Raw genomic sequence first — 23,540 nt, 5'->3', positions numbered from 1 at the left:
TGTCTGTGTTTGTGTTGTGGTTGTAGTGTCTGTGTGTGTGTTGTGGTTGTAGTGTCTGTGTTTGTGTTGTGGTTGTAGTGTCTGCGTGTGTGTTGTGGTTGTGTTTGTGTCTGTGTGTGTGTTGTGGTTGTAGTGTCTGTGTGTTGTGTCTGTGTGTTGTAGTGTCTGTGTGTCTGTGTGTGTGTCTGTGGTTGTAGTGTCTGTGTGTGTTGTGGTTGTAGTGTCTGTGTGTGTGTTGTGGTTGTAGTGTCTGTGTGTGTTGTGGTTGTAGTGTCTGTGTGTGTGTGGTTGTAGTGTCTGCGTGTGTGTTGTGGTTGTAGTGTCTGTGTGTGTGTTGTGGTTGTAGTGTCTGTGTGTGTGTTGTGGTTGTAGTGTCTGTGTGTGTGTTGTGGTTGTAGTGTCTGTGTGTGTGTTGTGGTTGTAGTGTCTGTGTTGTGGTTGTAGTGTCTGTGTGTGTGTTGTGTCTGTGTGTAGTGTCTGTGTGTGTGTTGTGGTTGTAGTGTCTGTGTGTGTGTTGTGGTTGTAGTGTCTGTGTGTGTGTTGTGGTTGTAGTGTCTGCGTGTGTGTGTTGTAGTGTCTGTGTGTGTTGTGGTTGTGGTTGTGTGTCCAGCGTGTTGTGGTTGTAGTGTCTGTGTGTGTGTTGTGGTTGTAGTGTCTGCGTGTGTGTTGTGGTTGTAGTGTCTGTGAAGTGTGTTGTGGTTGTAGTGTCTGCGTGTGTGTGTTGTGGTTGTAGTGTCTGTGTGTGTGTTGTGGTTGTAGTGTCTGTGTGTGTGTTGTGGTTGTAGTGTCTGTGTGTGTGTTGTGGTTGTAGTGTCTGTGTGTGTGTGGTTGTAGTGTCTGTGTTGTGTTGTGGTTGTAGTGTCTGCAGTGTTGTGGTTGTAGTGTCTGTGTGTTGTGGTTGTAGTGTCTGTGTTTGTGTTGTGTTGTAGTGTCTGTGTGTTGTGGTTGTAGTGTCTGTGTGTGTGTTGTGGTTGTAGTGTCTGTGTGTGTTGTGGTTGTAGTGTCTGTGTGTGTGTTGTGGTTGTAGTGTCTGTGTGTGTGTTGTGGTTGTAGTGTCTGTGTGTGTGTTGTGGTTGTAGTGTCTGTGTGTGTTGTGTGGTTGTAGTGTCTGTGTTGTGTTGTGGTTGTAGTGTCTGTGTGTGTTGTGGTTGCAGTGTCTGTGTGTGTGTTGTGGTTGTAGTGTCTGCGTGTGTGTTGTGGTTGTAGTGTCTGTGTGTGTGTTGTGGTTGTAGTGTCTGTGTGTGTTTGTGGTTGTAGTGTCTGTGTGTTGTGTTGTGGTTGTAGTGTCTGTGTTTGTGTGTGGTGTCCAGTGTCTGCGTGTGTGTTTGTGGTTGTAGTGTCTGTGTGTGTTGTGGTTGTAGTGTCTGTGTGTGTTGTGGTTGTAGTGTCTGTGTGTGTTGTGGTTGTAGTGTCTGTGTGTGTTGTGGTTGTAGTGTCTGTGTGTGTGTTGTGGTTGTAGTGTCTGGTGTGTGTGTTGTGGTTGTAGTGTCTGTGTGTGTGTTGTGGTTGTAGTGTCCAGTGTGTGTGTGGTTGTGTCTGTGTGTTGTGGTTGTAGTGTCTGTGTGTGTTGTGGTTGTAGTGTCTGTGTGTGTGTTGTGGTTGTAGTGTCTGTGTGTGTTGTGGTGTGTGTCTGTGTAGTGTCTGTGTGTGTGTGTTGTGGTCTGTGTGTGTGTCTAGTGTCTGTGTGTGTTGTGGTTGTAGTGTCTGTGTGTGTGTTGTGGTTGTAGTGTCTGTGTGTGTTGTGGTTGTAGTGTCTGTGTGTGTGTTGTGGTTGTAGTGTCTGTGTGTGTTGTGGTTGTAGTGTCTGTGTGTGTTGTGGTTGTAGTGTCTGTTGTGTTGTGGTTGTAGTGTCTGTGTGTGTTTGTGGTTGTAGTGTCTGTGTGTGTGTTGTGGTTGTAGTGTCTGTAGTGTTGTGGTTGTAGTGTCTGTTGTGTTTGTAGTGTCTGTGTGTGTGTTGTGGTTGTAGTGTCTGTGTGTGTTGTGGTTGTAGTGTCTGTGTGTGTGTTGTGGTTGTAGTGTCTGTGTTTGTGTTGTGGTTGTAGTGTCTGTGTGTGTTTGTGGTTGTAGTGTCTGTGTGTGTGTTGTGGTTGTAGTGTCTGTGTGTGTGTTGTGGTTGTAGTGTCTGTGTGTTGTGGTTGTAGTGTCTGTGTGTGTGTTGTGGTTGTAGTGTCTGTGTGTGTGGTTGTAGTGTCTGTGTGTGTTGTGGTTGTAGTGTCTGTGTGTGGGTTGTAGTGTCTGTGTGTGTGTTGTGGTTGTAGTGTCTGTGTGTGTTGTGGTTGTAGTGTCCGTGTGTGTGTGGTGTGTGTCTGTGTGTGTGGTTGTAGTGTCTGTGTGTGTGTTGTGGTTGTAGTGTCTGTGTGTGGTTGTTGTGGTTGTAGTGTCTGTGTGTGTGTTGTGGTTGTAGTGTCTGTGTGTGTGTTGTGGTTGTAGTGTCTGTGTGTGTGTTGTGGTTGTAGTGTCTGTGTGTGTTTGTGGTTGTAGTGTCTGTGTGTGTGTGTAGTGTCTTGTGTGTTGTGGTTGTAGTGTCTGTGTGTGTGTTGTGGTTGTAGTGTCTGTGTGTGTGTTGTGGTTGTAGTGTCTGTGTGTGTGTTGTGGTTGTAGTGTCTGTGTGTGTTGTGGTTGTAGTGTCTGTGTGTGTGTTGTGGTTGTAGTGTCTGTGTGTGTGTTGTGGTTGTAGTGTCTGTGTGTGTGTTGTGGTTGTAGTGTCTGTGTGTGTGTTGTGGTTGTAGTGTCTGCGTGTGTTGTGGTTGTAGTGTCTGTGTGTGTTGTGGTTGTAGTGTCTGTGTGTGTTTGTGGTTGTAGTGTCTGTGTGTGTGTTGTGGTTGTAGTGTCTGTGTGTGTGTTGTGGTTGTAGTGTCTGTGTGTGTGTTGTGGTTGTAGTGTCTGTGTGTGTGTTGTGGTTGTAGTGTCTGTGTGTGTGTTGTGGTTGTAGTGTCTGTGTGTGTTGTGGTTGTAGTGTCTGTGTGTTGTGGTTGTAGTGTCTGTGTGTGTGTTGTGGTTGTAGTGTCTGTGTGTGTGTTGTGGTTGTAGTGTCTGTGTGTGTGTTGTGGTTGTAGTGTCTGTGTGTGTGTTGTGGTTGTAGTGTCTGTGTGTGTGTTGTGGTTGTAGTGTCTGTGTGTGTGTTGTGGTTGTAGTGTCTGTGTTGTTGTGGTTGTAGTGTCTGTGTGTGTGTGGTTGTGGTTGTAGTGTCTTGTGTTGTGTTGTGGTTGTAGTGTCTGTGTGTGTGTTGTGGTTGTAGTGTCTGTGTGTGTTGTGGTTGTAGTGTCTGTGTGTGTTGGGTTGTAGTGTCTGCGTGTTGTGGTTGTAGTGTCTGTGTGTTTGTGGTTGTAGTGTCTGTGTGTGTGTTGTGGTTGTAGTGTCTGTGTGTTGTGTTGTGGTTGTAGTGTCTGTGGTTGTGTGTCTGTGTGTGGTGATTGTAGTGTCTGTGTGTGTGTTGTGGTTGTAGTGTCTGTGTGTGTGTTGTGGTTGTAGTGTCTGTGTGTAGTGTCTGTGTGTGTGTTGTGGTTGTAGTGTCTGTGTGTTGTGGTTGTAGTGTCTGTGTGTGTTGTGGTTGTAGTGTCTGTGTGTGTTGTGGTTGTAGTGTCTAGTGTCTGTGTGTGTTGTGGTTGTGTGTAGTGTCTGTGTGTGTTGTGGTTGTAGTGTCTGTGTGTGTTGTGGTTGTAGTGTCTGTGTGTGTGTTGTGGTTGTAGTGTCTGTGTGTGTGTGTTGTAGTGTCTGTAGTGTCTGTGTGTGTGTTGTGGTTGTAGTGTCTGTGTGTGTGTGGCTGTAGTGTCTGTGTGTGTTGTGGTTGTAGTGTCTGTGTGTTGTGGTTGTGTCTGTTGTTGTGTCTGTCTGAGTGTGTTGTGGTTGTAGTGTCTGTGTGTGTGTTGTGGTTGTAGTGTCTGTGTGTGTTGTGGTTGTAGTGTCTGTGTGTGTGTTGTGGTTGTAGTGTCTGTGTGTGTGGTTGTGGTCTGTAGTGTCTGTGTCTGTGTGTTGTGGTTGTAGTGTCTGTGTGTGTGTGTGGTTGTAGTGTCTGTGTGTGTTGTGGTTGTAGTGTCTGTGTGTGTGTTGTGGTTGTAGTGTCTGTGTGTGTTGTGGTTGTAGTGTCTGTGTGTGTGTTGTGGTTGTAGTGTCTGTGTGTGTGTTGTGGTTGTAGTGTCTGTGTGTGTTGTGGTTGTAGTGTCTGTGTGTGTTGTGGTTGTAGTGTCTGTGTGTGTTGTGGTTGTAGTGTCTGTGTGTGTGTGTGGTTGTAGTGTCTGTGTGTGTGTTGTGGTTGTAGTGTCTGTGTGTGTGTTGTGGTTGTAGTGTCTGTGTGTGTGTTGTGGCTTGTAGTGTCTGTGTGTTGTGGTGTAGTGTCTGTGTGTGTTGTGGTTGTAGTGTCTGTGTGTGTGTTGTGGTTGTAGTGTCTGTGTGTGTTGTGGTTGTAGTGTCTGTGTGTGTGTTGTGGTTGTAGTGTCTGTGTGTGTTGTGGTTGTAGTGTCTGTGTGTGTTGTGGTTGTAGTGTCTGTGTGTGTTTGTGTGTGTGTGTGTTGTGGTGTAGTGTCTGTGTGTGTTGTGGTTGTAGTGTCTGTGTGTGTGTTGTGGTTGTAGTGTCTGTGTGTGTGTTGTGGTTGTAGTGTCTGTGTGTGTTGTGGTTGTAGTGTCTGTGTGTGTTGTGGTTGTAGTGTCTGTGTGTGTTGTGGTGTAGTGTCTGTGTGTGTCTTGTAGTGTCTGTGTTGTGGTTGTAGTGTCTGTGTGTGTTGTGGTTGTAGTGTCTGTGTGTGTGTTGTGGTTGTGTGTCTGTGTGTGTGTTGTGGTTGTAGTGTCTGTGTGTGTTGTGGTTGTAGTGTCTGTGTGTTGTGGTGGTTGTAGTGTCTGTGTGTGTTGTGGTTGTAGTGTCTGTGTGTGTGTTGTGGTTGTAGTGTCTGTGCGTGTGTTGTGGTTGTAGTGTCCGCGCTGTGTGTCTGTGTTGTGGTTGTAGTGTCTGTGTGTCTGTGTGTGTTGTGGTTGTAGTGTCTGTGTGTGTGTGGCTGTAGTGTGTGTGTGTGTCTGTGGTTGTGGTTGTAGTGTCTGTGTGTGTGTTGTGGTTGTAGTGTCTGTGTGTTGTGGTTGTAGTGTCTGTGTGTGTGTGTGGTTGTAGTGTCTGTGTGTGTGTTGTGGTTTGTGTGTCTGTGTGTGTGTGTGGTTGTAGTGTCCAGTGTGTTGTGGTTGTAGTGTCTGTGTGTGTGTTGTGGTTGTAGTGTCTGTGTGTGTGTGTGGTTGTAGTGTCTGTGTGTGTTTGTGGTTGTAGTGTCTGTGTGTGTTGTGGTTGTAGTGTCTGTGTGTGTTGTGGTTGTAGTGTCTGAGTGTGTGTTGTGGTGTAGTGTCTGTGTGTTGTGGTTGTAGTGTCTTGTGTGTTGTGGTTGTGTGTCTGTGTGTGTGTGTGGTTGTAGTGTCTGTGTGTGTGTTGTGGTTGTAGTGTCTGTGTGTGTTGTGGTTGTAGTGTCTGTGTGTGTGTGGTTGTGTCTGTGTGTTGTGGTTGTAGTGTCTGTGTGTGTTGTGGTGTAGTGTCTGTGTTTGTGGTTGTAGTGTCTGTGTGTGTGTTGTGGTTGTAGTGTCTGTGTGTGTGTTGTGGTTGTAGTGTCTGTGTGTGTTTGTGGTTGTAGTGTCTGTGTGTGTGTTGTGGTTGTAGTGTCTGTGTGTTGTGTTGTAGTGGTGTGTGTGTTGTGTCTGTAGTGTCTGTGTTGTGGTTGTAGTGTCTGTGTGTGTGTTGTGGTTGTAGTGTCTGTGTGTGTGTTGTGGTTGTAGTGTCTGTGGTTGTAGTGTCTGTGTGTGTGTTGTGGTTGTAGTGTCTGTGTGTGTGTGTGGTTGTAGTGTCTGTGTGTGTGTTGTGGTTGTAGTGTCTGTGTGTGTGTTGTGGTTGTAGTGTCTGTGTTTGTGTTGTGGTTGTAGTGTCTGAGTGTGTGTTGTGGTTGTAGTGTCTGTGTGTGTTGTGGTTGTAGTGTCTGTGTGTGTGGTTGTAGTGTCTGTGTGTGTGTTGTGGTTGTAGTGTCTGTGTGTGTTGTGGTTGTAGTGTCTGTGTGTTGTGGTTGTAGTGTCTGTGTGTGTTGTGGTTGTAGTGTCTGTGTGTGTTGTGGTTGTAGTGTCTGTGTGTGTGTGTGGTTGTAGTGTCTGTGTGTTGTGGTTGTGTGGTGTGTAGTGTCTGGTTGTAGTGTCTGTGTGTGTTGTGGTTGTAGTGTCTGTGTGTGTGTGTGGTTGTAGTGTCTGTGTGTGTTGTGGTTGTAGTGTCTGTGTGTGTTGTGGTTGTAGTGTCTGTGTGTGTTGTGGTTGTAGTGTCTGTGTGTGTGTGTCTGCGTGGTTGTAGTGTCTGTCTGTGTGTGTGTGGTTGTAGTGTCTGTGTGTGTTGTGGTTGTAGTGTCTGTGTGTGTGTTGTGGTTTGTCTGTACTGTGGTTGTGAGCACTGTGATGTTGTGGTTGTACCCAGACTGTTGTGGTTGTAGGTCCAGGTGTTGTGGTTGTAGTGTCTGTGTGTGTGGTTGTAGTGTCTGTGTCTGTACTGGGCAGTGAGCACTGAGATTGCTTCAACCCAGACTACAGGCCAGGTGTTGTGGTTGTAGTGTCTGTGTGTGTGTTGTGTGTTTGTCTGTACTGGGCAGTGAGCACTGAGATTGCTTCAACCCAGACTACAGGCCAGGTGTTGTGGTTGTAGTGTCTGTGTGTGTGTGTTGTGTGTTTGTCTGTACTGGGCAGTGAGCACTGAGATTGCTTCAACCCAGACTACAGGCCAGGGTGTGAGAGGCATACTGTGGAAAAGCAATCAGAAGTTAGCCTGTAGTTGTATAGTTGAAAAGTTGAATATTTGTACAGTTGTATAGTTGTACAGTGTGTGTAGCTGTATAATGTGTGTGGTTGTAAAGATGTATAGTGTCTATAGCTGTAGTAGCTCTGTGCTGTGGTTGTAGTGTCTGTAGCTGTAGAGCTGTATAGTCTGTGTGTGTGTTGTGGTTGTATAGTGTCTGTTGTGGTTGTAGTAGCTCTTGTGGCTGTATAGCTCTGTAGTTGTATAGTGTCTGTAGCTGTTGTAGTTCTAGTAGTCTGTGTAGTGGTTGTAGCTGTGTAATTGTATGTCTGTGTGTGTGTTGTGCTGTATAGTTCTGTAGTTGTGGTAGTTCTGTAGCTGTATAGCTCTATAGTTGTATAGTTCTGTAGTTGTATGTCTCTGTGTGTTGTGGTTGTAGTTCTGTAGTGTGGTAGTCTGTGGCTGTATAGCTCTGTAGCTGTGTAGTCCTTGTAGCTGTATAGTTGTGTTGTTCTGTAGCTGTATAGCTCTGTGTTGCTGTATAGCTGTATAGTTATGTAGTTGTATAGCTCTGTAGCTGTATAGTTATGTAGCTGTATAGCTCTGTAGCTGTATAGCTCTGTAGCTGTATAGTCCTGTAGTTGTATAGTTCTGTAGCTGTATAGCTCTATAGCTGTATAGTTCTGTAGTTGTGTAGTTCTGTAGCTGTGTAGCTGTATAGCTCTATAGCTGTATAGATCTGTAGTTGTATAGTTCTGTAGCTGTATAGCTGTATAGTTCTGTAGCTGTATAGTTCTGTAGCTGTATAGCTCTATAGCTGTATAGTTATGTAGTTGTATAGTTCTGTAGCTGTATAGCTGTATAGTTATGTAGCTGTATAGCTCTGTAGCTGTATAGCTCTGTAGCTGTATAGTTCTGTAGCTGTATCGTTCTGTAGTTGTAGAGCTGTATAGTTCTGTAGTTGTATAGTTCTGTAGCTGTATAATTCTGTAGCTGTATAGCTCTATAGCTGTATAGTTCTGTAGTTGTATAGTTCTGTAGCTGTATAATTCTGTAGCTGTATAGCTCTATAGCTGTATAGTTCTGTAGTTGTATAGTTCTGTAGCTGTATAGCTGTATAGTTCTGTAGCTGTATAGTTCTGTAGTTGTAGAGCTGTATAGTTCTGTAGTTGTATAGCTCTGTAGCTGTATAGTTCTGTAGCTGTATAGTTCTGTAGCTGTATAGTTCTGTAGCTGTATAGCTCTGTAGTTGTATAGCTCTGTAGTTGTATAGTTCTGTAGCTGTATAGCTCTATAGTTGTATAGTTCTGTAGTTGTATAGTTCTGTAGTTGTATAGTTCTGTAGCTGTATAGCTCTGTACCTGTATAGTCCTGTAGCTGTATAGTTGTATAGTTCTGTAGCTGTATAGCTCTGTAGCTGTATAGCTGTATAGTTCTGTAGCTGTATAGTTCTGTAGCTGTATAGCTCTATAGCTGTATAGTTATGTAGTTGTATAGTTCTGTAGCTGTATAGTCCTGTAGTTGTATAGTTCTGTAGTTGTATAGCCTGTAGATGTATAGTCCCAGTAGTTGTATAGTTCTGTAGCTGTATAGCTGTATAGTTCTGTAGCTGTATAGCTGTAGTTGTATAGTTCTGTAGCTGTATAGCTGTATAGCTCTGTAGCTGTATAGTTCTGTAGCTGTATAGTTATGTAGCTGTATAGCTCTGTAGTTGGTCTATGTATAGTCCTGTAGCTGTATAGTTCTGTAGCTGTATAGCTGTATAGTTCTGTAGCTGTATAGCTCTGTAGCTGTATAGTTCTGTAGCTGTATAGTTCTGTAGTTGTCGAGCTGTATAGTTCTGTAGTTGTCTAGCTCTGTAGCTGTATAGTTCTGTAGTTGTATAGCTGTATAGTTCTGTAGCTGTATAGTTCTGTAGCTGTATAGTTCTGTAGTTGCTGTATAGCTCTGTAGCTGTATAGTTCTGTAGCTGTATAGCTCTGTAGTTGTATAGCTCTGTAGCTGTATAGCTCTGTAGTTGTATAGTTCTGTAGCTGTGTAGCTGTATAGCTCTATAGCTGTATAGTTCTGTAGTTGTATAGTTCTGTAGCTGTATAGCTGTATAGTTCTGTAGCTGTATAGTCTCTGTAGCTGTATAGCTCTGTAGCTGTATAGTTCTGTAGTTGTATAGTTCTGTAGCTGTATAGCTGTATAGTTCTGTAGCTGTATAGTTCTGTAGCTGTATAGCTCTGTAGCTGTATAGTTCTGTAGCTGTATAGTTCTGTAGCTGTATAGCTGTATAGTTCTGTAGCTGTATAGTTCTGTAGCTGTATAGTTCTGTAGCTGTATAGTTGTGTAGCTGTTTAGCTGTATAGTTCTGTAGCTGTATAGATCTGTAGTTGTATAGTTATGTAGCTGTATAGTTGTATAGTCCTGTAGCTGTATAGTCCTGTAGCTGTATAGTCCTGTAGCCGTATAGTCCTGTAGCCGTATAGTTTTGTAGCGGTATAGCTGTATAGCTGTGTAGTTGTACAGCTGTGTTGGTCTATAATTATGTGGTTGTGAAGTTGTATAGTTCTGTAGTTGTATAGCTGTAATGTTCTTGTAGTTGTATAGCTCTGTAGCTGTATAGTTCTGTAGCTGTATAGTTCTGTAGCTGTATAGTTCTGTAGCTGTATAGCTCTGTAGCTGTATAGTTCTGTAGCTGTATAGCTGTATAGTTCTGTAGCTGTATAGTTCTGTAGCTGTATAGTTCTCTGTAGCTGTATAGTTCTGTAGCTGTAGCTAGTCTGTAGCTGTAGCTGTATAGTTCTGTAGCTGTATAGCTCTGTAGCTGTATAGTTCTGTAGCTGTATAGTTGTATAGCTGTATAGTTCTGTAGCTGTTTAGTATAGTTCTGTAGCTGTATAGCTGTATAGTTCTGTAGCTGTATAGCTGTATAGTTCTGTAGCTGTATAGTTCTGTATAGTTCTGTAGCTGTTTATAGTTCTGTAGCTGTATAGTTCTGTAGCTGTATAGTTCTGTAGCTGTATATTTCTGTAGCTGTATAGCTCTGTAGCTGTATAGCTCTGTAGCTGTATAGTTCTGTAGCTGTATAGCTGTATAGTTCTGTAGCTGTATAGTTCTGTAGCTGTATAGTTGTGTAGCTGTATAGTTGTATAGCTGTATAGTTCTGTAGCTGTTTAGCTGTATAGTTCTGTAGCTGTATAGCTGTATATACAGCTACATACACAAAATTGATGAAGTGAAATTTAAAAATTACTTTAAAAATATATACATATTATAAATGGAAAAGTGTTGCGTTCATATGTATTCACCCCTTTACTATGAAGCCCCTAAATAAGATCTGGTGAACCAATTACCTTCAGAAGTCACATTACTAGTTAAATAAAGTCTGTGTGCAATCTAAGTGTCACATGATCTGTCACATGATCTCAGTATATACAGACCTGTTCTGTTAGGCCCAGAGTCTACAACACCACTAAGCAAGTGGCACCATGAAGAACAAGGAGCTCTCCAAACAGGTCAGGGACAAAGTTGTGGAGAAGTACAGATCAGGGTTGGGTTATAGAAAAATATCAGAAACTTTGAACATAAATTCATTACAAAAAATTTAAAGAATATGGTACCACAACAAACCTGTCAAGAGAGGGCCGCCCACCAAAACTCAAGGACCAGGCAAAGAGGGCATTAATCAGAGAGGCAACAAAGAGACCAAAGATAACTCTGAAGGAGCTGCAAAGCTCCACAGAAGAGATTGGAGTATCTGTCCATAGGACCACTTGAAGCCGTACACTCCACAGAGCTGGGCTTTATGGAAGAGTGACCAGAAAACAAGCCATTTTGCTTAAATAAGTAAATAAGCAAACATGTTTGCGTCGTGGCAGCATTATTCTTGAGGGAAAAACCTGTTCCAGTCTTCCAGAGATTTGAGACTGGGACGGAGGTTCACCTTCCAGCAGGACAATGACCCTAAGCATACTGCTAAACCAACACTCGAGTGGTTTAAGGGGAAACATTTAAATGTCTTGGAATGGCCTAGTCAAAGTCCAGACCTCAATCACATTGAGAATCTGTGGTATGACTTAAAGATCTCTGTACACCAGCTGAACCCATCCAGTGACTAGATGTGCCAAGCTTATAGAGACATACCCCAACAGACTTGCAGCTGTAATTGCTGCAAAAGGTGGCTCTACAAAGTATTGACTTTGGGAGGGTGAAAAGTTACACACACTCATTCCGTTTTTTTTCTTGTTTGTTTCACAATAAACATATTTTGCATCTTCAAAGTAGTAGGCATGTTGTGTAAATCAAATTATTACAATCCCCCAAACATCTATTTTAATTCCAGGTTGTAAGGCAACGAAATAGGAAAAATGACAAGGGCACTGTAGTTGCTCTCTGTCAGTCAGACACCAGACTGGAGTCTGTCCAGGACAAACTGCTTTCCAGTCTGAATGAGTGTGAATCCCCAGACCTGTTGTGTGTGTGTGTTCTGGAGCATTCTTAGAGCACGGTGACCAGTGCTCACACACACACACACACACACACTCACACACACACACACACACACACACACACACACACACACACACACACACACACACACACACACACACACACACAATCTCAACAGGCCCTAGTCAGTCACAGAGGAGCAGCCAGCGTTGCCTGCGGTGGTGAGAGGAGGGGCTGTGAAGTTGGGGGTGGTGAGAGGAGGGGCTGTGAAGTTGGAGGTGGTGAGAGGAGGGGCTGTGAAGTTGGGGGTGGTGAGAGGAGGGGCTGTGAAGTTGGGGGTGGTGAGAGGAGGGGCTGTGAAGTTGGGGGTGGTGAGAGGCGGGGCTGTGAAGAGGGAGGTGGTGAGAGGAGGGGCTGTGAAGAGGGAGGTGGTGAGAGGAGGGCTGTGAAGAGGAGGTGGTGAGAGGAGGGGCTGTGAAGAGGAGGTGGTGAGAGGAGGGGCTGTGAAGAGGGAGGTGGTGAGAGGAGGGCTGTGAAGTTGGGGGTGGTGAGAGGCGGGGCTGTGAAGTTGGAGGTGGTGAGAGGAGGGGCTGTGAAGTTGGGGGTGGTGAGAGGCGGGGCTGTGAAGAGGAGGTGGTGAGAGGAGGGGCTGTGAAGAGGAGGTGGTGAGAGGAGGGGCTGTGAAGAGGGAGGTGGTGAGAGGAGGGGCTGGAAGAGGAGGTGGTGAGAGGCGGGGCTGTGAAGAGGGGAGGTGGTGAGAGGAGGGGCTGTGAAGAGGGAGGTGGTGAGAGGAGGGGCTGTGAAGAGGAGGTGGTGAGAGGAGGGGCTGTGAAGTTGGAGGTGGTGAGAGGAGGGGCTGTGAAGTTGGGGGTGGTGAGAGGAGGGGCTGTGAAGTTGGGGGTGGTGAGAGGAGGGGCTGTGAAGTTGGGGGTGGTGAGAGGAGGGGCTGTGAAGTTGGGGGTGGTGAGAGGAGGGGCTGTGAAGTTGGGGGTGGTGAGAGGCGGGGCTGTGAAGAGGGGGGAGGTGAGAGGAGGGGCTGTGAAGAGGGGGGTGGTGAGAGGAGGGGCTGTGAAGTTGGGGGTGGTGAGAGAAGGGGCTGTGAAGTTGGAGGTGGTGAGAGGTGGGGCTGTGAAGTTGGGGGTGGTGAGAGGAGGGGCTGTGAAGTTGGGGGTGGTGAGAGGTGGGGCTGTGAAGTTGGGGGTGGTGAGAGGAGGGCTGTGAAGTTGGGGGTGGTGAGAGGAGAGGCTGTGAAGTTGGGGGTGGTGAGAGGAGGGGCTGTGAAGTTGGGGGTGGTGAGAGGAGGGGCTGTGAAGTTGGAGGTGGTGAGAGGAGGGGCTGTGAAGTTGGGGGTGGTGAGAGGAGGGGCTGTGAAGTTGGGGGTGGTGAGAGGAGGGGCTGTGAAGTTGGAGGTGGTGAGAGGAGGGGCTGTGAAGTTGGAGGTGGTGAGAGGAGGGGCTGTGAAGTTGGGGGTGGTGAGAGGAGGGGCTGTGAAGTTGGAGGTGGTGAGAGGAGGGGCTGTGAAGTTGGGGGTGGTGAGAGGAGGGGCTGTGAAGTTGGGGGTGGTGAGAGGAGGGGCTGTGAAGTCGGGGGTGGTGAGAGGAGAGGCTGTTAAGTTGGGGGTGGTGAGAGGGGGGGCTGTGAAGTTGGGGGTGGTGAGAGGAGGGGCTGTGAAGTTGGGGGTGGTGAGAGGAGGGGCTGTGAAGTTGGGGGTGGTGAGAGGAGGGGCTGTGAAGTTGGGGGTGGTGAGAGGAGGCTGTGAAGTTGGGGGTGGTGAGAGGGGGCTGTGAAGTTGGGGGGTGGTGAGAGGAGGGGCTGTGAAGTTGGGGGTGGTGAGAGGAGGGGCTGTGAAGTTGGGGGTGGTGAGAGGGGCTGTGAAGTTGGGGGTGGTGAGAGGAGGGGCTGTGAAGTTGGGGGTGGTGAGAGGAGGGCTGTGAAGAGGGAGGTGGTGAGGGCGGGGCTGTGAAGTTGGGGGTGGTGAGAGGAGGGGCTGTGAAGAGGAGGTGGTGAGAGGAGGGGCTGTGAAGTTGGGGGTGGTGAGAGGAGAGGCTGTGAAGTTGGGGGTGGTGAGAGGAGGGGCTGTGAAGTTGGGGGTGGTGAGAGGAGGGGCTGTGAAGTTGGAGGTGGTGAGAGGAGGGGCTGTGAAGTTGGGGGTGGTGAGAGGAGGGGCTGTGAAGTTGGGGGTGGTGAGAGGAGGGCTGTGAAGTTGGAGGTGGTGAGAGGAGGGGCTGTGAAGTTGGGGGTGGTGAGAGGAGGGGCTGTGAAGTTGGAGGTGGTGAGAGGAGGGGCTGTGAAGTTGGGGGTGGTGAGAGGAGGGGCTGTGAAGTTGGGGGTGGTGAGAGGAGGGGCTGTGAAGTTGGGGGTGGTGAGAGGAGGGGCTGTGAAGTTGGGGGTGGTGAGAGGAGGGGCTGTGAAGTTGGGGGTGGTGAGAGGAGGGGCTGTGAAGTTGGGGGTGGTGAGAGGAGGGCTGTGAAGTTGGGGGTGGTGAGAGGCGGGGCTGTGAAGTTGGGGGTGGTGAGAGGAGGGGCTGTGAAGTTGGGGGTGGTGAGAGGAGGGGCTGTGAAGTTGGGGGTGGTGAGAGGAGGGGCTGTGAAGTTGGGGGTGGTGAGAGGGGCTGTGAAGTTGGGGGTGGTGAGAGGAGGGCTGTGAAGTTGGGGGTGGTGAGAGGGCTGTGAAGTTGGGGGTGGTGAGAGGAGGGGCTGTGAAGTTGGGGGTGGTGAGAGGCGGGGCTGTGAAGTTGGAGGTGGTGAGAGCGGGGCTGTGAAGTTGGGGGGTGAGAGGAGGGGCTGTGAAGTTGGGGGTGGTGAGAGGAGGGGCTGTGAAGTTGGGGGTGGTGAGAGGAGGGGCTGTGAAGTTGGGGGTGGTGAGAGGAGGGGCTGTGAAGAGGGAGGTGGTGAGAGGAGGGGCTGTGAAGTTGGGGGTGGTGAGAGGAGGGGCTGTGAAGAGGGAGGTGGTGAGAGGGGGTGTGAAGATGGGGGTGGGGAGAGGAGGGGCTGTGGAGTTGGAGGTGGTGAGAGGAGGGGCTGTGAAGTTGGGGGTGGTGAGAGGAGGGGCTGTGAAGTTGGAGGTGGTGAGAGGAGGGGCTGTGAAGTTGGAGGTGGTGAGAGGAGGGGCTGTGAAGTTGGAGGTGGTGAGAGGAGGGGCTGTGAAGTTGGGGGTGGTGAGAGGCGGGGCTGTGAAGAGGAGGTGGTGAGAGGCGGGGCTGTGAAGAGGAGGTGGTGAGAGGAGGGGCTGTGAAGTTGGAGGTGGTGAGAGGTGGGGCTGTGAAGTTGGGGGTGGTGAGAGGAGGGGCTGTGCAGAGGAGGTGGTGAGAGCGGGGCTGTGAAGTTGGAGGTGGTGAGAGGAGGGGCTGTGAAGAGGAGGTGGTGAGAGGCGGGGCTGTGAAGTTGGGGGTGGTGAGAGGAGGGGCTGTGCAGAGGAGGTGGTGAGAGGCGGGGCTGTGAAGTTGGAGGTGGTGAGAGGAGGGGCTGTGAAGTTGGGGGTGGTGAGAGGAGGGGCTGTGAAGTTGGGGGTGGTGAGAGGAGGGGCTGTGAAGAGGAGGTGGTGAGAGGAGGGGCTGTGAAGTTGGGGGTGGTGAGAGGAGGGGCTGTGAAGTTGGGGGTGGTGAGAGGAGGGGCTGTGAAGTTGGGGGTGGTGAGAGGAGGGGCTGTGAAGTTGGGGGTGGTTAGAGGGCTGTGAAGTTGGGGGTGGTGAGAGGAGGGGCTGTGAAGAGGAGGTGGTGAGAGGAGGGGCTGTGAAGTTGGGGGTGGTGAGAGGAGGGGCTGTGAAGTTGGAGGTGGTGAGAGGAGGGCTGTGAAGTTGGAGGTGGTGAGAGGCGGGGCTGTGAAGAGGAGGGTGGTGAGAGGCGGGGCTGTGAAGAGGAGGTGGTGAGAGGAGGGGCTGTGAAGTTGGAGGTGGTGAGAGGCGGGGCTGTGAAGTTGGGGGTGGTGAGAGGAGGGGCTGTGCAGAGGGAGGTGGTGAGAGCGGGGCTGTGAAGTTGGAGGTGGTGAGAGGAGGGGCTGTGAAGAGGAGGTGGTGAGAGGCGGGGCTGTGAAGTTGGGGGTGGTGAGAGGAGGGGCTGTGCAGAGGAGGTGGTGAGAGGCGGGCTGTGAAGTTGGAGGTGGTGAGAGGAGGGGCTGTGAAGTTGGGGGTGGTGAGAGGAGGGGCTGTGAAGTTGGGGGTGGTGAGAGGAGGGGCTGTGAAGAGGAGGTGGTGAGAGGAGGGGCTGTGAAGTTGGGGGTGGTGAGAGGAGGGGCTGTGAAGTTGGGGGTGGTGAGAGGAGGGGCTGTGAAGTTGGGGGTGGTGAGAGGAGGGGCTGTGAAGTTGGGGGTGGTTAGAGGAGGGGCTGTGAAGTTGGGGGTGGTGAGAGGAGGGGCTGTGAAGAGGAGGTGGTGAGAGGAGGGGCTGGGAAGTTGGGGGTGGTGAGAGGAGGGGCTGTGAAGTTGGGGGTGGTGAGAGGCGGGGCTGGGAAGAGGGAGGTGGTGAGAGGCGGGGCTGGGAAGAGGACCAGTGTGTACCTGAGGCGTGCAGCTGCTGATAGGTCGTATCTCGTTGCTGAGCGGTGCCATGGAGACCAGTAGTTTGTAGTTCTTGTTGAGGACACGGCTGCAGGTGGCCTGGTCTAGACCCAGCAGACTCTCACAGCGGAGCATATCCAGGGGAGGCCTGGGGGGTCAATCACACACACGGACCAAGACAATACACACACACACACACACCAAGACACCACACACACACACACACACACACACAAGACACCACACACACACACAAACGGACAAAGACAACACACAGACACAGCACACACACACCACACACATACACAGACGTTAGAGATACTGTTAGGAAAATGTGGGGTCAGTCATTTGACAGGCAGCATTTTAATGAGGAGGACATTTTGAGAAATGTACTGGAACCTGATTAGGGCGTCCACCCACGCTGTTCAGAAATCACATTTAGATCATGGTAATTCATATTAGCAGAAAATGCTAGTCCAGGATGCAACGATGTGCGTGTCTTCTTTACGAATTCTGAGGTGAATTTGAACGTGTTAGAATAACCGTCCACATTTACTTTTCCTCAGCCAACAAGATGAGTAACGAACAGCCACATCACGAGCCTGTCAATCTACTACAGCAGAAAAATGCACCTGTTCTATTGGCCAGCTTGTCATTCTGTGCGACAAAGAAACAGACAGACTCTGGGACAGTTGTAGGAGATAAATCCCAAATTCAATCAACCAGTAGGCCTAGACTTCATAAAAAACACAACATTAAAAAGCAATGAGTCTGATACAACAGCTCAGAACATTTAGATAATAAGGTTGATTAACTATTTTTTTTATTATAAAGCACAGCAATGCGCACAAGGCAGCAGGCCACATACAAATGTTCCTTCCATTATGCAATTAGCAGGAAAACACTTGTCAAAGGTACACTGCACATGATAGATGGAAATATCTGATAATATGACTGGGATTATCAACAACTAGCAAGTGTTACAAATATGACTGGGATTACCATGAGTTACTAATATGACTGGGATTATCATGGGTTACTAATATGACTGGGATTATCATGGGTTACTAATATGACTGGGATTATCATGGGTTACTAATATGACTGGGATTACCATGGGTTACTAATATGACTGGGATTATCATGGGTTACTAATATGACTGGGATTATCAGGGGTTGTTACAAATATGACTGGGATTATCAGGGGTTGTTAATATGACTGGGATTATCAGGGGTTGTTAATATGACTGGGATTATCAGGGGTTGTTAATATGACTGGGATTATCATGGGTTACTAATATGACTGGGATTATCAGGGTTGTTAATATGACTGGGATTATCATGGGTTACTAATATGACTGGGATTATCAGGGGTTGTTAATATGACTGGGATTATCAGGGTTGTTAATATGACTGGGATTATCATGGGTTACTAATATGACTGGGATTATCAGGGTTGTTAATATGACTGGGATTATCAGGGGTTGTTAATATGACTGGGATTATCAGGGGTTGTTAATATGACTGGGATTATCAGGGGTTGTTAATATGACTGGGATTATAAGGGGTTGTTAATATGACTGGGATTACCATGGGTTGTTAATATGACTGGGATTATCATGGGTTACTAATATGACTGGGATTATCAGGGTTGTTAATATGACTGGGATTATCAGGGGTTGTTAATATGACTGGGATTATCAACAACTAGCATGGGTTGTTGATATGACTGGGATTATCAACAACTAGCATGGGTTGTTAATATGACTGGGATTATCAGGGGTTGTTGATATGACTGGGATTATCAACAACTAGTATGTGTTAATATGACTGGGATTACCATGGGTTGTTAATATGACTGGAATTATCAGGGGTTGTTAATATGACTGGGATTATCAGGGGTTGTTAATATGACTGGGATTACCATGGGTTGTTAATATGACTGGGATTATCATGGGTTACTAATATGACTGGGATTATCAGGGGTTGTTAATATGACTGGGATTATCAGGGGTTGTTAATATGACTGGGATTATCAGGGGTTGTTAATATGACTGGGATTATCAACAACTAGCATAGGTTGTTGATATGACTGGGATTATCAACAACTAGCATGGGTTGTTAATATGACTGGGATTATCAGGGTTGTTAATATGACTGGGATTATCAACAACTAGCATGGGTTGTTAATATGACTGGGATTATCAACAACTAGCATGTGTTAATATGACTGGGATTATCAACAACTAGCATGGGTTGTTAATATGACTGGGATTATCAACAACTAGCATGGGTTGTTAATATGACTAGGATTATCATGGGTTGATAATATGACTGGGATTATCATCAACTAGCATGGGTTGTTAATATGACTGGGATTATCAACAACTAGCATGGGTTGTTAATATGACTGGGATTATCAACAACTAGCATGGGTTGTTAATATGACTAGGATTATCATCAACTAGCATGGGTTGTTAATATGACTGGGATTATCAACAACTAGCATGGGTTGTTAATATGACTAGGATTATCAACAACTAGCATGGGTTGTTAATATGACTGGGATTATCAACAACTAGCATGGGTTGTTAATATGACTAGGATTATCAACAACTAGCATGGGTTGTTAATATGACTGGGATTATCAACAACTAGCATGGGTTGTTAATATGACTGGGATTATCAACAACTAGCATGGGTTGTTAATATGACTGGGATTATCAACAACTAGCATGGGTTGTTAATATGACTGGGATTATCAACAACTAGCATGGGTTGTTAATATGACTGGGATTATCAACAACTAGCATGGGTTGTTAATATGACTGGGATTATCAACAACTAGCATGGGTTGTTAATATGACTGGGATTATCAACAACTAGCATGGGTTGTTAATATGACTGGGATTATCAACAACTAGCATGGGTTGTTAATATGACTGGGATTATCAACAACTAGCATGGGTTGTTAATATGACTAGGACTGTTCTTTTGGATACTGGACAATAAAAGAAAATTGCCTCCACGATGAAAGAAAGTTGATTTGAAAACCAATAGGCGAGTAGCGAGGCTATGTAAGTCTCATAATGTGTAGGGAAACGCTCAGGTTTCCAACTAAACTAAATGCATACTGCCTCCAGCTCATTGCAAAGTGGAGTGTGACGCGCTGAGGAAGCCTGCCTTCCGTCTTTGAGATGCTGCAGCTCTCCTGTCGTCTGACATATTTCCTGCTCCAAGGCTCTGGACCCGTGTGATAAGATACATAACAAATATACTGTACGCATGAGACAATATAAATCCACTAAATTATGCAAATGTTCCTATTGACCGATGAGCATGACCAGTTAAATTGATTTACATTGACTGGTATTTCCATCAATTATTACCGGCTAACCAGGACCCTGACGGACGTGTCAAATTAAATCAAAACGTTGTCACATGTGCCGAATACAACAGGTGTTACTTCACCGTGAAATGTTTACTTACAGGCCCTTAACCAACAGTGCAGTTCAAGAAGAAGAAAAGATTTACCAAGTAGACTAAAATAAAATGTTATAAAAGTAACATAACAAAAGCGAGGCTAAATACAGGGGTACCAGTACAGAGTCAATGTGGAAGCTATATACAGGGGGTACCAGTACAGAGTCAATGTGGAGGCTATATACAGGGGTACTGGTACAGAGTCTATGTGGAGGCTATATACAGGGGTACCGGTACAGAGTCAATGTGGAGGCTATATACAGGGGTTACCGGTACAGAGTCAATGTGGAGGCTATATACAGGGGGTATCGGTACAGAGTCAATGTGGAGGCTATATACAGGGGTACCGGTACAGAGTCAATGTGGAGGCTATATACAGGTGGTACTGGTACAGAGTCAATGTGGAGGCTATATACAGGGGGTACTGGTACAGAGTCAATGTGGAGGCTATATACAGGGTGTTACGGTACAGAGTCAATGTGGAGGCTATATACAGGGGGTACCGGTACAGAGTCAATGTGGAGGCTATATACAGGGGTTATGGTACAGAGTCAATGTGGAGGCTATATACAGGGTATTACTGGTACAGAGTCAATGTGGAGGCTATATACAGGGGGACCGGTACAGAGTCAATGTGGAGGCTATATACAGGGGTACCGGTACAGAGTCAATGTGGAGGCTATATACAGGGGGTTACCGGTACAGAGTCAATGTGGAGGCTATATACAGGGTGTTACGGTACAGAGTCAATGTGGAGGCTATATACAGGGGTTATGGTACAGAGTCAATGTGGAGGCTATATACAGGGGGTACCGGTACAGAGTCAATGTGGAGGCTATATACAGGGGGTACTGGTACAGAGTCAATGTGGAGGCTATATACAGGGGTACTGGTACAGAGTCAATGTGGAGGCTATATACAGGGGGTACTGGTACAGAGTCAATGTGGAGGCTATATACAGGGGGTACCGGTACAGAGTCAATGTGGAGACTATATACAGGGTGTACCGGTACAGAGGTGTCACACAGAGATAAACCAAAACCCTGACGGAGGTGTCACACAGAGATTAACCAAAACCCTGACGAGGTGTCACACAGAGATTAACCAAAACCCTGACGAGGTGTCACACAGAGATTAACCAAAACCCTGACGGAGGTGTCACACAGAGATTAACCAAAACCCTGACGAGGTGTCACACAGAGATTAACCAAAACCCTGACGGAGGTGTCACACAGAGATTAACCAAAACCCTGACGAGGTGTCACACAGTGTCACGAGTCCGACCGAGGGTGTTTCCCTTCCCGGGCGGTTGGCGCCGGCGGTCGTCGTCACCGGCCTATTAGCTGCCACTGATTGTTTTTCCTCTCCCTCCTTGTATGTTTAGTGGTAGCACCTGTTCATGATTAAATCAGCTAATTAGTTTGTCTTTATTAGACAGCCGGCCCGCCTGGTTGTTGTCATGGGATTATTGCAGTGTAACCTTCGGCTCTGTTGTTAGAAGTACGTGTTAGTGCCTGGTCGTTACGTTTTCTGTTGTACATTCTCATTCCCTGTGTTTGGGGTCACTATTGTGAGCACCCTGGGATGCGTTGGCGCTATTAAAGACGCACAGCTTTGCACTCACTGTCTCCTGCGTTTGACTCCACACACCACGACACCTGAAGTGTTACACACAGAGATTAACCAAAACCCTGACGAGGTGTCACACAGAGATTAACCAAAACCCTGACGAGGTGTCACACAGAGATTAACCAAAACCCTGACGAGGTGTCACACAGAGATTAACCAAAACCCTGACGAGGTGTCACACAGAGATTAACCAAAACCCTGACGAGGTGTCACACAGAGATTAACCAAAACCCTGACGAGGTGTCACACAGAGATAAACCAAAACCCTGATGAGGTGTCACACAGAGATTAACCAAACTCCTGACGGAGGTGTCACACAGAGATTAACCAAAACCCTTATATTATATTACACACTCAGTTCTGTTGGCTGGAGTATTATATTATATTACACACTCAGTTCTGTTGGCTGGAGTATTATATTATATTACACACTCAGTTCTGTTGGCTGGAGTATTATATTATATTACACACTCAGTTCTGTTGGCTGGAGTATTATATTATATTACACACTCAGTTCTGTTGGCTGGAGTATTATATTATATTACACACTCAGTTCTGTTGGCTGGAGTATTATATTATATTACACACTCAGTTCTGTTGGCTGGAGTATTATATTATATTACACACTCAGTTCTGTTGGCTGGAGTATTATATTATATTACACACTCAGTTCTGTTGGCTGGAGTATTATATTATATTACACACTCAGTTCTGTTGGCTGGAGTATTATATTATATTACACACTCAGTTCTGTTGGCTGGAGTATTATATTATATTACACACTCAGTTCTGTTGGCTGGAGTATTATATTATATTACACACTCAGTTCTGTTGGCTGGAGTATTATATTATATTACACACTCAGTTCTGTTGGCTGGAGTATTATATTATATTACACACTCAGTTCTGTTGGCTGGAGTATTATATTATATTACACACTCAGTTCTGTTGGCTGGAGTATTATATTATATTACACACTCAGTTCTGTTGGCTGGAGTATTATATTATATTACACACTCAGTTCTGTTGGCTGGAGTATTATATTATATTACACACTCAGTTCTGTTGGCTGGAGTATTATATTATATTACACACTCAGTTCTGTTGGCTGGAGTATTATATTATATTACACACTCAGTTCTGTTGGCTGGAGTATTATATTATATTACACACTCAGTTCTGTTGGCTGGAGTATTATATTATATTACACACTCAGTTCTGTTGGCTGGAGTATTATATTATATTACACACTCAGTTCTGTTGGCTGGAGTATTATATTATATTACACACTCAGTTCTGTTGGCTGGAGTATTATATTATATTACACACTCAGTTCTGTTGGCTGGAGTATTATATTATATTACACACTCAGTTCTGTTGGCTGGAGTATTATATTATATTACACACTCAGTTCTGTTGGCTGGAGTATTATATTATATTACACACTCAGTTCTGTTGGCTGAGTATTATATTATATTACACACTCAGTTCTGTTGGCTGGAGTATTATATTATATTACACACTCAGTTCTGTTGGCTGGAGTATTATATTATATTACACACTCAGTTCTGTTGGCTGGAGTATTATATTATATTACACACTCAGTTCTGTTGGCTGGAGTATTATATTATATTACACACTCAGTTCTGTTGGCTGGAGTATTATATTATATTACACACTCAGTTCTGTTGGCTGGAGTATTATATTATATTACACACTCAGTTCTGTTGGCTGGAGTATTATATTATATTACACACTCAGTTCTGTTGGCTGGAGTATTATATTATATTACACACTCAGTTCTGTTGGCTGGAGTATTATATTATATTACACACTCAGTTCTGTTGGCTGGAGTATTATATTATATTACACACTCAGTTCTGTTGGCTGGAGTATTATATTATATTACACACTCAGTTCTGTTGGCTGGAGTATTATATTATATTACACACTCAGTTCTGTTGGCTGGAGTATTATATTATATTACACACTCAGTTCTGTTGGCTGGAGTATTATATTATATTACACACTCAGTTCTGTTGGCTGGAGTATTATATTATATTACACACTCAGTTCTGTTGGCTGGAGTATTATATTATATTACACACTCAGTTCTGTTGGCTGGAGTATTATATTATATTACACACTCAGTTCTGTTGGCTGGAGTATTATATTATATTACACACTCAGTTCTGTTGGCTGGAGTATTATATTATATTACACACTCAGTTCTGTTGGCTGGAGTATTATATTATATTACACACTCAGTTCTGTTGGCTGGAGTATTATATTATATTACACACTCAGTTCTGTTGGCTGGAGTATTATATTATATTACACACTCAGTTCTGTTGGCTGGAGTATTATATTATATTACACACTCAGTTCTGTTGGCTGGAGTATTATATTATATTATATTATATTACACACTCAGTTCTGTTGGCTGGAGTATTATATTATATTACACACTCAGTTCTGTTGGCTGGAGTATTATATTATATTACACACTCAGTTCTGTTGGCTGGAGTATTATATTATATTACACACTCAGTTCTGTTGGCTGGAGTATTATATTATATTACACACTCAGTTCTGTTGGCTGGAGTATTATATTATATTACACACTCAGTTCTGTTGGCTGGAGTATTATATTATATTACACACTCAGTTCTGTTGGCTGGAGTATTATATTATATTACACACTCAGTTCTGTTGGCTGGAGTATTATATTATATTACACACTCAGTTCTGTTGGCTGGAGT

At 45.8% G+C, this 23,540-nt stretch overlaps 1 pseudogene; it reads right to left on the bottom strand.

Moving 5' to 3' along the window:
• LOC118381944 (protein FAM91A1-like) overlaps window positions 1–23,540 on the bottom strand; it is a 152,676-nt pseudogene that overhangs the window by 48,712 nt on the left and 80,424 nt on the right.

This window comes from Oncorhynchus keta, chromosome 19 (assembly GCF_023373465.1).
Source record: "Oncorhynchus keta strain PuntledgeMale-10-30-2019 chromosome 19, Oket_V2, whole genome shotgun sequence".
Classification (NCBI taxonomy): domain Eukaryota; kingdom Metazoa; phylum Chordata; class Actinopteri; order Salmoniformes; family Salmonidae; genus Oncorhynchus; species Oncorhynchus keta.
The sequence above is the reverse complement of the archived record's forward strand: the minus strand, read 5'-3'. Positions and strand labels throughout refer to the sequence as shown.